This window comes from Bison bison, unplaced genomic scaffold (assembly GCF_000754665.1).
Source record: "Bison bison bison isolate TAMUID 2011002044 unplaced genomic scaffold, Bison_UMD1.0 scf7180017864499, whole genome shotgun sequence".
Lineage (NCBI taxonomy): Eukaryota > Metazoa > Chordata > Mammalia > Artiodactyla > Bovidae > Bison > Bison bison.
Genome location: NW_011495058.1, coordinates 1,993,013 through 2,007,358, shown reverse-complemented (window position 1 = coordinate 2,007,358; position 14,346 = coordinate 1,993,013). Strand labels below are relative to the sequence as shown.

The 14,346-nt window shown below is 40.7% G+C and overlaps 1 long non-coding RNA gene across 1 annotated transcript; it reads right to left on the bottom strand.

The window, feature by feature from the left end:
- Nucleotides 1-6,926: 6,926 nt before the first annotated feature.
- LOC104980352 lies at nt 6,927-10,144 on the bottom strand. The gene is made up of 2 exons (XR_824249.1): nt 9,929-10,144; nt 6,927-7,152 (listed from the first exon to the last, which is right to left on the bottom strand). It is a non-coding gene; the product is annotated as an uncharacterized LOC104980352 (long non-coding RNA).
- Nucleotides 10,145-14,346: the final 4,202 nt, after the last annotated feature.

Genomic DNA, 14,346 nt, shown 5'->3' with positions numbered 1-14,346 from the left:
ATGACACCACCCTTATGGCAGAAAGTGAAGAGGAACTAAAGAGCTTCTTGATGAAAGTGAAAGAGGAGAGTGAAAAAGTTGGCTTAAAGCTCAACATTCAGAAAACTAAGATCATGGCATCTGGTCCCATCACTTCATGGGAAATAGATGGGGAAACAGTGGAAACAGTGTCTAACTTTATTTTTTGGGCTCCAAAATCACTGCAGATGGTGACTGCAGGCATAAAATTAAAAGACCCTTACTCCTTGGGAGAAAAGTTATAATCAACCTAGATAGCATATTCAAAAGCAGAGACATTACTTTGCCAACAAAGGTCCGTCTAGTCAAGGATATGGTTTTTCCAGTGGTCATGTATGGATGTGAGAGTTGGACTGTGAGGAAAGCTGAGCACCGAAGAACTGATGCTTTTGAACTGTGGTGTTGAAGACTCTTGAGAGTCCCTTGGACTGCAAGGAGATCCAACCAGTCCATCCTAAGGGAAATCAGTCATGAATATTTATTGGAAGGACTGATGCTGAAGCTGAAACTCCAATACTTTGGCCACCTGATGTGAAGAACTGACTCATTTGAAAAGACCCTGATGCCAGGGAAGATTGAAGGCAGGTGAAGAAGGGGACGACAGAGGATGAGATGGTTGGATGGCATCACTGACTCAATGAACATGAGTTTGAGTAAACTCCAGGAGTTGGCGGTGGACAGGGAGGCCTGGCGTGCTGCAATTCATGGGGTCGCAAAGAGTCAGAGATGACTGAGAGACTGAATTGAACTGTAACTGAAGTATATATGTGCTGTGTTGGGGGTGTATACATGAATAGGGTATGTGATCCATAGTTGCAGAGACCTTTGTTGTGGGGAAAGAAGAGCATGGAAAAGTTCAGTAGGAAGACCAGGACAGTCCTCTACTTCTTCTCCTGACCTCTCCTTACAGGGTATTCAGCTTTCCCTGCTAAACTGGAAAGTGCTGAGGGCAGGCATCGCTACTTTCTATTTGATTCCTCAACTAAGTAAGAGCATAGGATATAGTGAAAAGCTGATAAACACTTACTGAATGAAGAGCATCTGGGGAGAATTTAAGGAGGGGCAAGTGGTCCACAGTGTCAAGTGTTATAAAAAAAAGTCAAATGAGATAGGAAAGAAAAAAGTCTGTTGAGCACATGAAAAAATGCTCAACATCACTTATCATCAGGGAAATGCAAATCAAAAGCACAGTGAGATATCACCTCACACCTGTCAGAATGCCTATCATCAAATGGACAACAAATAATAAATGTTGGCAGGGATGTATAGAAGAGGGAACCCTAGTACACTGTCGAAATGTAAATTTGGTCCAGCCACTGAAGAAAACAGTATGGAGGGGCCTCAAAAAATTAAAACTGCTGTATTATGCAGCAGCCCCGCTCTCTTACTGAAGAGAGCAAACACACTGATTGGAAAAGATATGCACCCTGATGTTCAATAGCCAAGATGTGGAAGTAACCTAAGGATTTATCACCAAAGAATGATGCTAGGTGCTGGAGAAAAGTGAATGGAGATGATGAAAACCAGAAACATGGTGGAAAGAGTCTCTGAGAAGAAGCGGGCCACCTCTTTCTGAGGGCTTGGAAGGAAGATGAAGAAGGAGAGTTTCCATGTACATAGCCTTGTGGGCAGAGGTGAAGGATGGTAAGTGAGCTTATGCCATATGGGGATCAAGACCAGCTGAAGCGATGGAGGCAGGGACTTTGAGACTGCAGAAATTGAGGGCCTGTTTCGTACCTTCAAAGAGTACAGTATTTATTTAGGAGAAATTGGGACATGATAAACGAATGATTTAGTTCACTGGAGAAAAAAATGCAAAGTCACTCAGAACCAAATCCTGAGTAATAAAATTAGGACTGGGGTGCTTAAAATTCATAGAAACAGTGGGCCAATGATTTGGGATTCAGTTGGTGAGAGGAGATACAATGGAAGAAGGAATGTTTTGAACTTGGCCCCAGAAGAGGGAACAATTTTTCTCTGGGGAAAACAAAGGGAAAGATTTTGTTTTCTTTCCAAAAGAAGAAGTAGCATATATGGATTAAACTTTGCTTTGGTCTAGCAACATGTTGATGTCCCAGAATTAGCTTTATAAATCTAGTAGTTTTCTTCTCCTCAACTTACTGCTTGTTTGGGTTAAACAGAGAATTTCTAACATGGTGTATTGGGTGTGATTCCTTAGTACTCCCTCAAGATATCTCCTCGGTGAGCTTCTGAAGGTAGTAGCCATCTTCAGATCTCTAGCCCTTAGCAGAGAGCCTGACCCAGAGGAGCTGGAGCTCAAAGAAAATGTGTTGAATCGAATTTTCCCACCCAACTCTTAGTGTAGCCTGCCCTTAGTCTTGCTTTTGCATTCTGGTTAGTTTCCCTCCAAAACGTTCATTTCTGTCTACACACCTCCATCCAGCTCTTTTCTGATCCTGTTTTAGTCAGTTGTGTATCATGCCTCTCTCTCAATTGATTGACAGGTGCAGAATTCTTAAGGGCATAACTTGAGCTGCACAGGGAGAATAAGTTGGGATAATTCAATAAAAAACACGCACGTGGGTTTGTGGATGATAGAGTGAGCTTTATGCACTGTTTGCATCTGAAACAAGATAGAGTTCTTCCAATCAAGGAAGCTATTCATCTTGTCAGTATTTAAGGAAATACTTTGGAGAGGTCAGACTTCGCAGCTTCTGTGGTTGGTCAGTGCTGGGCTGCTATGCTATGTGGCCACAAGGTGGCGCCAGAGCCCTGTGCAATAAAAATGAACTTAGGAGCCTCTGGCGCTGCTGTTTTAAGGACTTTCTCAAACTCACTGGAAAGAAAGATTTTGTATGTACAGACTCACTTTTGTATGTGTTCATCTTTCTATCTTCTATCATATATGCATTTACTTATGTGTATATGTATGTCCTTGTATCCTTATATAATAATATTTGTTTTAATCTATATTTACATTTGTATCTAAAATTTACTGTTTACAGTTTCAAGCATTTCGCATAAATTGTCTTTTCTTTCTTGAGCTATAATTGTCATAAAACATTATATTAGTTTTAGGTGTACAACATAATTATTTGGTATTTGTATATATTGAAAAATGATCACAAGTCTAGTTAACATTTGTCACCAAGTATGGTTATGAGCTTTTTCTTGTGATAAGAACTTTTAAAATCTACTCTCTATCAGCTTTTAAATACAATAGAGTGTAAGTTCCTCAGTCATGTCTGACTCTCTGTGACCCCACGGACTGTAGTTCTCCAGGCTCCTCTGTCCATAGAATTTCCCAGACAAGAATACTGGAATGGGTAGCCATTCCCTTCTCCAGGGAATCTTCTCAACCCAGGGATAGAACCCAAGTCTCCTGCATTGCAGGCAGATTCTTTACTGTCTGAGCTACCAGAGAAGCCCTCAAATATACAATACAATATTTTAAACTATCAGTTCAGTTCAGTTCAGTCACTCAGTCATGTCCGACTCTTTGCGACCCCCTGAATCGCAGCACGCCAGGCCTCCCTGTCCATCACCATCTCCCGGAGTTCACCCAGACTCACGTCCATCGAGTCAGTGATGCCATCCAGCCATCTCATCCTCTGTCGTCCCCTTCTCCTCCTGCCCCCAATCCCTCCCAGCATCAGAGTCTTTTCCAATGAGTCAACTCTTCGCATGAGGTGGCCAAAGTACTGGAGTTTCAGCTTTAGCATCAGTCCTTCCAAAGAAATCCGAGGGCTGATCTCCTTCAGAATGGACTGGTTGGATCTCCTTGCAGGCCAAGGGACTCTCAAGAGTCTTCTCCAACACCACAGTTCAAAAGCATCAATTCTTCGGCACTCAGCTTTCTTCACAGTCCAACTCTCACATCTATACATGACCACTGGAAAAACCATAGCCTTGACTAGACGGACCTTTGTTGGCAAAGTAATGTCTCTGCTTTTGAATATGCTGTCTAGGTTGGTCATAACTTTCCTTCCAAGGAGTAAGCATCTTTTAACTATAGTCACCATGTTATACATTATATTCCCATGGCTTATGTATTTCATAACTGGAAGTTTTTTTGTTTTTTCTTTTAGCCCTCTTCACTCATATCAGATACTTCCTATCTACCCACCTCTGGTAACCATCAATCCAACTTCTGTATCTACTAGCTTGTTTTTTTATTTTGTGGGCTTTTTTTTTTTTTTTTAGATTCCACATGTAAAGGCAATCATTTAGTATTTGTCTTTGTCAGTCTGACTGGTTTCATTTAGCATAATGCCCTCAAGGTAATCCATGTCACAAATGACAAGGTTTCATTCTTTTTTATGGCTGAGTAATATTCCACTTATATACATGCACACACACACATATATTTCAGATTTTCTTTATCCATTCTTCTATCGGTCGACATGGGTTGTTTCTGTATCTTTGCTGTTGTAAACAATGCCACAGTGAAGATGGGGGTGCATATATCTTTCCAAATTAGTGTTTTCATTTTCTTCAGATAAATACCTAGAAGTGGAATTGCTGGATTATATAGTAGTTTTATTATAAATTTGTTATGAGGAACCTCCATACTTTTTTCCATAGTAGTTCCACCTATTTATATTTCCACCAACAGTTTACTGGGACTCCCCCTTTTCTCCACATCCTCACCAACAATTATTTTTCATTTTTTGATAATAGCCATTCTACCCAGTGTGAGGTGGTATAAATTATCTTATTCAATCCTTATAAAAACCCTTGAAAATAGGTACTTTTATAATTTTACACATGAGGAAACTGGGGCTTAGGAAGGATAACCTGCTCAAGGACCCAAAACCTTTTCACTCTTTATAGTCACAATCGAATGCTTCTCATAGTTTAGCTTTCACAGCATCTTTGTAAGTAAAATACACTCATAGAGAAATGAGAGTAAAGTGAATTAAGTATAAGGGGAAGAAAGACCCTGTGACCAACATGTTTGTCTCTGGTTCCTGACCCGTTGTGATTAGATTTCATGAGTGTGAAGATCTTGTCCTTGTTCATGGTGGATATATCACATCCAAACTCCCGATGCAGCTAAAGCGCCGCTGAGATCTGGGAAAGTTACTGGAGTAAAGCAGCTTAAGGGATCACTCCCTTCCCAAAGCAACTTTTACAGCCCCACTGTAACCTCAGGCGTCACGTAAGGGATGGGCTTCACCCTGCACAGCGGTTGTGAGCCGAGACTCTGTGAGGTTGTTCATTTGTTCCTTCTACTCTCGTCACCATGGCCAAGGACTCCATTCAGTGTGTTTAATGATTGTTCCGTCATACACCCTAGAATATAACAGTCATAGGTAGAGGGAAGCAAAGACTATCTTTCTAAGTCTCAGGCTCATGATCTGTAAAATGAGAAAATAGTTTTACCCCTTTCATGAGGCAGTTGTCAGGATTAAGTGAGATAATGAATGTCAAGTATTTGGTGCAGTGGACATTACTCTTATTGTTGGAAAATAATGGACGGTAGTGTTGAATGAAGGCAGGGACCTGGCAGAAGAAGAGAAAGGACAACTAAAAGGAAGGAAGACCAGATTTACTGCAGGACTGAGTGGTAGAGGAGGGGGGTCTTTTTAGTTGCAAACAGAGACGGAACAATCTGTTAGTTCTTCAATCCTGGTTTCCACCAGCCAGAGAGCCATAGAATTTCTGGCATGAGACTTAGAGATTATCTAATTTAACCATGTTACAGGAAAGAAAAATGAGTTGTAGGGCTTATTCAAAGTTGGCTAGTGGCAGCTCCAGGACAGGAATCCAGGACTCCTGACTTTGATTCTGGTGTCGTTTTCCCACTAATCACATTGCTTTAGGTTAATCAGGGTATTTGCAAGCATGAGACTAAGATAGTACTTGTCTGTGTTATATGAACTCACTTTAGAGCCTTGAGTTGCTGAAATACAATATGGAATTGAGGGAGGGCAAGGGATTATAACTTTAAATCAAAAGGACAACTTACATGGACTCTTAGTTCTCCTTGGCACAGTATTCTCAAGTTTATGGTGCATTCAATACATTTCTTCCTAGAAAGGCTACCTGTAATGTGATTTTTTCCCCATTATGAGAGAACTATGGCTCTTTTTGTGTGTGACCTCTTCAAAATGCTTTCTATTATCTTTACTTTTTATATAACCTTATAGAGACTTATTTCTCAGTAAGCTCCTAAATATGAATAGTAGTAAGTTGATTTTATGGGCTAATATATTTTGAATAGAGTTATACTTTCTGAGCTTTCCCTAGAAAAAAGTCTTATTTTTGTAGGATTGCATCTATCTTTTATACACATGGCTACTGGACAAAAGAAAAGTAGAAAGTAGTCCATTGGATGGTTTCTAAACTTTTAGAGGCTACGAAAATGGAAGGATATTTTCCTTTAGTCCCAGACACAGAGAGAGTCTACCAGTTTCTTGGTTCATTTTTAATGCTGCTAATGAGCATATTCAAATAAATATTCAGTTCAGTTCAGTTGCTCAGTTGTGTCTGACTCTTTGCAACCCCATGGGTTGCAGCACGTCAGGCCTCCCTGTCCATCGCCAACTTCTGGAGTTTTCTCAAACTCATGTCCATTGAGTTGGTGATGCCATCCAACCATCTCATCCTCTGTCATCCCCTTCTCCTCCTGCCTTCAATCTTTCCCAGGGAAAGATCAAATGAGTCAGTTCTTCCCACCAGGTGGCCAAAGTATTGGAGTTTCAGCTTCAGCATCAGTCCTTCCAATAAATATTCAGGACTGATTTCCCTTAGGATGGACTGGTTGGATCTCCTTGCAGTCCAAGGGACTCTCAATATTTTAAAAGCGATTGTCCCATAAAGATAAAAATTATCACTTTCCTCCCATTCTCATATATGCATATCAATATGGATGAAGATAACAATCGGAACTATGATAATGTTATTTTGAAACATTATGTCTCTTGTGGCTTCCAATGACAAAAGTGCATATTTATTGAATGAAACATGGAAGTTGTGGAAGAAACTAAGAATGAATGGTCCTTTGGTTCTAGAAAACTTTCTCCACTCTTTGCTGATGGTCGCCTCCTGGCTGTTTTCTTCGTTTTCCTTTCATGGTTCTATGAGGACCTAGACTTCTCATTGTTTGTGTGATTTTATGACTGTACTGTTCCCGAGGGTTTTGGAATCCTCTTATTGGGATCTCTGAATCTGGCATGCAGAGAGAAAAAGACAGGGAGGGTCACCTTGGGGGATTTTAATGGGCCAAACCTAGAGCTGAGACATATCATTACATTCATATTTTATTGGTCAAACTCTGTTATAGACCATCACACCTAAATGGAAGGCAAGTTGGGAAAATGTAATCTAGCTTGTGCCTGGAAAGGTTTTGTGAACACTCAAGAAAATTTTATGGTTGCTTGTTCTGTTGATACTTAGGACTGTCTCATATTCCTCCCATGTGTAGAACACATCATCCAAGACAGACAGCCTATCTGATTGCTGCATCCAGTTCCACGTTTGAGATTTCTGGGTGGGATGCAGTCCCTTTCTGAGGGCTGGAAGTGACATCTTCTAAGCTATAGACATATGAACAGGGAAGGAAAGTTATCTTTCCCTACCCACTTAGGATGGTGGAGCAGGCACAGGATAAACACAAAGAAAACTCTACTGGGAAAAGAAAGGGATGGGCGACATGGCAATCTCTGGTTCATAGATTCTGAAATTCTATTAAAAAAGCGTTCTTAAGGCTTTCTAACCTGAGGTGGAAGAAATTCTTTCCTTGGCCCTGATTCTGCTTTCAGAGAGGAATTTCCTTGATCACTGCTCCGCACAGACCCTGGCTTTCCTTTTGGGAAGTTCTTTCTCATCCATTACCCTTTATACTCACATCAGACACAGACTTTGGAGAGAATGCCTTTTCTGGGAGTGTGTGTAGCTTCCATTGTCCCTTCCTTCCTGAAGGGTTGTGTTAAAACTTTTCCAAAAGAGGCATCTTTAAACCATCCTCCTGATTTCTTTGGTAGTTCCACCAAAATTCTGACAGTTTTCAATTTATTCACTTTTGGTAAGTTCCATATGCTGGTTACCATGCAGATAGATTTCGCCTATATGTAATTCACAAGCTTTCCCTGTCTTCACTATTGTGTCTCTCAACTGAAGACTGGATGCCGTAAGTCAGGGTTTGGCTGGGAAGGTGGCACCCTTATTTTGATGTCTGTTGCAAGGCTGAGTTACTTTGCCTAGCTGAGAAGTCTTATTGGATTTTGTTGCTTAAGGTGTCTAAACACCTTCTCTCCTTGTATTTGGGCTTCTCTTGTGGCTCAGCTGGTAAAGAATCTGCCTGCAATGCGGGAGACCTAGGTTTGATCCCTAGGTTGGGGATATCCCCTGGAAAAGGGAAAGGCTACCCACTCCAGTATTCTGGCCTAGAGAATTCCATGGACTGTATAGTCCATGGGGTCACAAAGAGTCAGACACGGCTGAGTGACTTTCACTTTCTCTTCATATTTGGGGAAAGGAGAAACAGATTTTCTAACCTCGTGAAGCATTTGAATTTGTTTATTCCCTTCTGTAATTGCTTGGAAACCAGATAAATTTTTGCCTGAGCTCATCTTTTCCACATAATACCTTGCTGAAGGCTGGCAATAGGAGACAATACAGAACACTTTCCAACCACTTATTTTAAAGCTACAGATGCATAGGCAGCGGCCTGTCTTTCAAGTTATCACGGACAGCAGTTTTATCAAGTATTTTGCCTGGCATTGCAGGTGTCTCTAGCCTTCCAAACTCTCATGTTTGTTTACTTGAACCCCATGTCAGTCTCACATATTTTAGGATTCTTTGGTTATTTTTTTGTCATAAAACTCTCCACTTCAGAGTAATAGGTTCTAGGTAAGTTATTCTTTATCCTAATAAAGAATAATTAGTTATAAAACATTCTCAAATCATAATGATTTAACACTGTAAAACTTGACACCTTGATCACCCAAAGCTGTTTCCTATAACTGAGTGAGGCTGGAGACTGGCCATCTGGGCTGTGCTGCTGTCTAGACTTTCTGGTCAAGTGGTGTGTGTTTAGTAGCTCAGTCATGTCTGACTCTGCAACCTCATGGACTGTAGCCTGCCAGGTTCCTCTGTCCATGAGCTTCTCCAGGAAAGAATATTGGAGTGGTTGCCATTCCTTTCTCCAGGAGATCTTCCCAACCCAGGGATCGAACCTGGGTCTCCTGCATTGCAGGCAGATTCTTTACCGTCTGAGTCCCCAGGGAAGCTGTGTTCAAGTGGGCCCACAGGCTGTGCTCTGTGACGGGGGTGGGGTCATGGCTGTGCTCCCTTCTGGTGAAGCTCCGGCTCTGTTAGCAGCTGTGTTAGTCCCTAGGCTGGGCTCCACTGCTGGGTGATGTAGTGGGCTGGGCTCTGGGGCTGCCCAGTATCACTGTTCAGGCTCCCTGGTTCTGTGGGGCCAGAGGCTATGCCCAACGACTGGACAGAGCTGCTGGCTTGGTTTCCTGTCTGAGTGGGACTGCAGGGTGGGCTGCTTTGTGGCTGTCCAGGGTCTCTGGCTAGGCTTCATGCTCAGGTGGGACTGGAAGCTAGGCTCAGCCATTGGGGAGAAACTGGAAATTTGCTTCCCTACCTGAGCAGGGCTGTAGAACAGGCTTCATTCATGACAGGTGTAGCCTCTTGGCTGGGGATCCAAGTCAAGCAGAATTGCCAACCTAGCTCCCTGGCCAAATAAGGTAAATGGTTAAGCTCTGTGAATGGGCACAGTTGCTGGCTGGGTCTCTGCCCAGGGACAGCTGACGGAGGAATGTAATCCTCCGAGATCTGAGTACTGATTGCTGTAAGCCCTCCTCTGCTTCTCTGTCTCTATCTGGTCCCCACTGGTCTAACTCTATAGATTGTCCCCATGATCCTTGTGAGGCGAGACCCAAGTGGGCTTCCTGAGAAGTGTTCCATAATGCTGGGGCAGCTAGATACCCACCTGTGCTCTCTCTTTCCCCTGGAGAGGCCACAGGCCAAGTGGGCTTCTTGGCATGATGCTGTGCCAAGCTGGAGGAGGTTGGCAGTCAAGGTAAAGCTGTGCTTCTTTCCTGCTTGTGTGGTCCTTCTGTCACTCAGGGAGATTCTTCAAGCTTACCCTCAGGTTCTGGGATTCTCATGATGGTGTCTAGTCCATGTATAATCGGTTGCTGGTCTTCTTGGTGAGGGGAACCAAGGTTGGAAATGATCTAGGTTGCCATCTTGATGTCACCTCCCCTGTTTCTTTTTTTTTTTTTCCTCCCCTGTTTCTTAAATAGATTTTTAATCAATAGACTTTAGCCTCCATTCAGCTCTGCTTCTAGCGATATGTGTTTTCACCAATTTTGATTCTTTAGGGGAGAATATGGTATAAATTGGTCTTCCCAGGTGGCGTTAGTGGTAAAGAACTCGCCTGCCAGACAGGAGATGTAAGAGACGTGAGTCGATCCCTAGGACAGGAAGATCCCCTGGAGAAGGGCATTGCAGCCAACTCCAGTATTCTTGCCTGGAGAATCCCATGGACAGAGGAGCCTGGTGAGCTATGTCCATAGAGTCACAAAGAGTTGGACACGACTGAAGTGACTTAGCACAAGCAAACACAGTGTAAACTGGGTTGTTTTTGGCTTTCTTCAGCACTGCCAGGATTTTCTTATCGGATCTGAAACATGATTTATAAAACATCCATTTGCTTTCTAGCTTCCAAATGTTGTTGTTATTATGCACTCTTCCATTCTTCCTGTCACTGTGGGCCTGTGATTTATAATAAATCTCTTGTGAGTTCTTTTTAGAAAGCCTGTAGCGGGAGTAAATATATGTGTTTCACCCACCATTTTGTTTTTTCCCGTCAGCACTTCGCTTCTCATAATTTTCTTGGACATCACTTTCTATCTTTAGGGGGAATGGTTGAATGCTTTTTGATGGGTTAATAGCACAAATATACATCCAATAAAAAGTGTGTTAACGCCTTTCCATGCAATTTCTTTAACATAATACAAACGGATTTTATTCAGGACAGTTGTAATAGGGGAAAAGAGACCCTGGGACAAAACTGGCTCAGTTCTGAATACAATATGAACAAGTGGGAATTTGTAGCCAAGGGGTGCAGAGGGGAGTCGGGGGGACAGTCAGTGGATGGAAAATTACAAAGGAAACATTGGGACTAAGGGGGGATTTTGGCTGAACCAACTTGACAGGATTCTTGCAGAAGGCAGGCCTGAGTGATCAAATATTAAAGAGAGCAGTTGAGCAATGTGATCAGATAATTACAGTGATCAGAAATCAACTGTGTGGACTTGCTCTTCTAAGTGGATAGAGCAGGATTCTTGGTAAAAGTGGGCCCAAGACAGACCCTGAGCCACCTGGGAAGCTCCTAACCAACCTTATGTACTTTAGTTTTCTCATCTATGAAATGGGGATCATAATAGTACCTGCCCATGAGAGTATTGTGAGGATTAAATGAACTAATTCATGTAAAGAACTTAGAAATCATATTATGGACTGTCATCAGCAATAAACATATTGTTCAAATTAATTTCCATAAGCCTGTGAAAGAAAAGACACTTATGTGGATATATAGGCATACTTCAGAGATATTGTGGGTTCAGTTTTTAGACCACTGAAATAAAATGAGTATCACAATAAAGCAAGTCACACAAATTTATGGTTCCATAGTGCATGTAAAAGTTATACCACACTGTAGTCTAAGTGTGCTATAGCATTATGTCAGAAAAACCAATGGACATACATTCATTAAAAAATACTTTATTGCTAAAAAATGCTAACTGTCATATGAGCCTTCCATGAGTCATTATTTTTTTGCAGTAGTGACATCAAAGATCATTCACCACAGGTTAGTAATAATAACAATGAACAAGTCTAAATTGTTTTGAAAATTACCAAAATGTGGCACAGAGAATGAAGTGAGCAAATGTGGTTGGAAAAATGGCACTGTGGACTTGCTCAATTCAGGGTTTCTACGAACCTTCAGTTTGTAAAAAATGCAGTGTCTGCGAGTCTCAGTGAAGTGCAGTTGGGTGAGGTGCAATGTACACTTTTCATTCTTGTACAAGAGTGCTTGTAAAATTAGAGAGAAAGCAATAAATATCGTAAGAAAAAAAATGTTCTTCAGGAAGTTAGGAGAGCATGCCAGCTCCCAGAATTTTTGTCTGTTGGAAGATTAAGAATTCTTTGGTTAGATTCCATCTCACCAAAGTTTTAACTCTAGTTTATTGAGAAGTATTTTTCATGAAATAGAATCTAAGACAATAAAGAAAATTAATGAGAAACGTAGAATTCCCTCCATGCCTCGATGTAAAGTAAAGCATTATCTGCAGATTCATTTCCCTAAAGCTGTGCCAGTGCAAGTAAAGTAAGGGGAAAGGAAATTCTCCTGATGATACGAGCCAATAAAACCCACTCGATGGATTTTGGATTTGAATTATGCACACTGACTTTTTACATTCATTTGAATGCATTTGTTAGCTGCATTACAATCTTTGCCCATATTGAAAGGCCCAAATTATCTGCTAATATAATGCATATGAGCTAGTTCTCAGAAATCATTAAACTATGGATGGATTTTTCTCCATGATATTTTAATGTCAGAGGGTAAAATATGTTGTTTTATCTTCTTGTCTTAAGAAGTTTAATCTAGTAAGTGTGGGTCTAGATGGAGGATGGAGGGAATATTAGAAACAAACTCAATTTCCTCTTTTCTAAACTAGCTTCAAATTATCTGTGATTCTGATTCTGGGTCATTATTTAATTCAAGTGAGAAATACATTTGAGTTTCTGTTCTCTGTAAAGCATTCTGTAGAATTTAACGGAAGATTTAAAGATTCAAGAGGATTTTAAGCCCAGTTTTAGAGGCAAATTATACGTCATTATACAAGGCAGTATAAGAGCTGTATTTTGTTTAATATGTATGTGTATGATTTAATTATGCAAAGAAAATTTCAGGAGTCAAATAAAATCTGTATTAGAGTCAAGACTCCACAGTACTGTAGGATTCTCCATAATGCAGTCTGTGGGGTCGCACAGAGTCGGACACGACTGAAGCGACTTAGCAGCAGCAGCAGCAGCAGCCACAATGAAATTAATTTTATTCAGGAGGATTAAGAAAGATAGTTTAGCTGAGTCTTGAGGATAACTGGGATTTTGATTAATAGAACAGGGACCACATAAACAAAACTGTGCAAGTATCTAACATAATTAGTCAATGGCATAGAGTCTGTTTGGGCTTCAGCATATGAAGATGGACAGTGGGGCCCAAAGTATGACAGGTCTCTGGGACCTCAGATATTTGAAGACTTGGCCCTAGGTTTTCAGATGTACCCAGTGATTAGCTAAGAGTCACAGTCTCCAAATTATACTATTTAGAAAGCTAGTTCAGCAAAGTGTTTAGAGATACTTCAAGGAAAATAAGGTTTCATGATTAAAGAAGTTTTGGAAATCCTAGACAATTCAAGACAATATAGACAATATTCTTTATTGCAGGACTTTTCAGAGCTTTTACTATGCTAGTAAACAGAGTTAATCTTACAATGTGAGTTCTTGGCTGGGTGGTTTAGGTGTTTTGGAAATATTAGTTTAGTTTGCTTTAAATTCTGACCGTAATCTAAATTCCTTTCAATCAATGACATCAAATGCTTTCTTTCTTCCTTCCTTCTTTCTTTTTCCCTCCCCACTTCCTTATTCCCTTTTTATTTAATTTTTCTCTTTCAAGAAATGTGTATTAAATTATAATTTTTAAAAAATCTGTGACCACAGTGGTATGTTAATTTAAAAACAAAGTCTTTTGTGCCCCCTTTAAAGAAATTTATTCTAAAAATACTGATGAAAATAAGTATTCTCCCTGTTTTAAAAACACCATCCTTCTGACAGTGGAACATGGCTTCCTTTATATTCTTGATTTAAGAACAGTTCTTTCTAATTGGTGAAGGATAGCTTTATGTATTTATACATATAAAAGTTTTAACCTTGGATGCAGTTTCGGAGGAAAAAAAGGGGATAATTGTCTACCAGCCACATCAGCTGAATCCCTCCCTCTGCAGGTCAATGGGTGATATTGCACAAACACTTTAAAAATACTTTTTTAGTTGCTGTCAGCCTTGCTATGTGCCTTGTACTGAAAATTAAATATTTTTCTCACTGTCATTCAACTCATGTAATAGGAAGAGCTAGGATTAGAACCCAGGAATTTCTCATTTCAAAACAACCACGTTTTGTTGCCTGCTGCTATGCAAATCAGAACTTCTCAGTAAAATCACCAAAGGAAGGCTATCCCTCTTTACGTTTCTTCTGATAAACTGCACAATCCAAGAACTACAGTTCTTGGGAACTGGGAGTGGCAGACTCCCATTCAGCATTTTAAAGTCATTT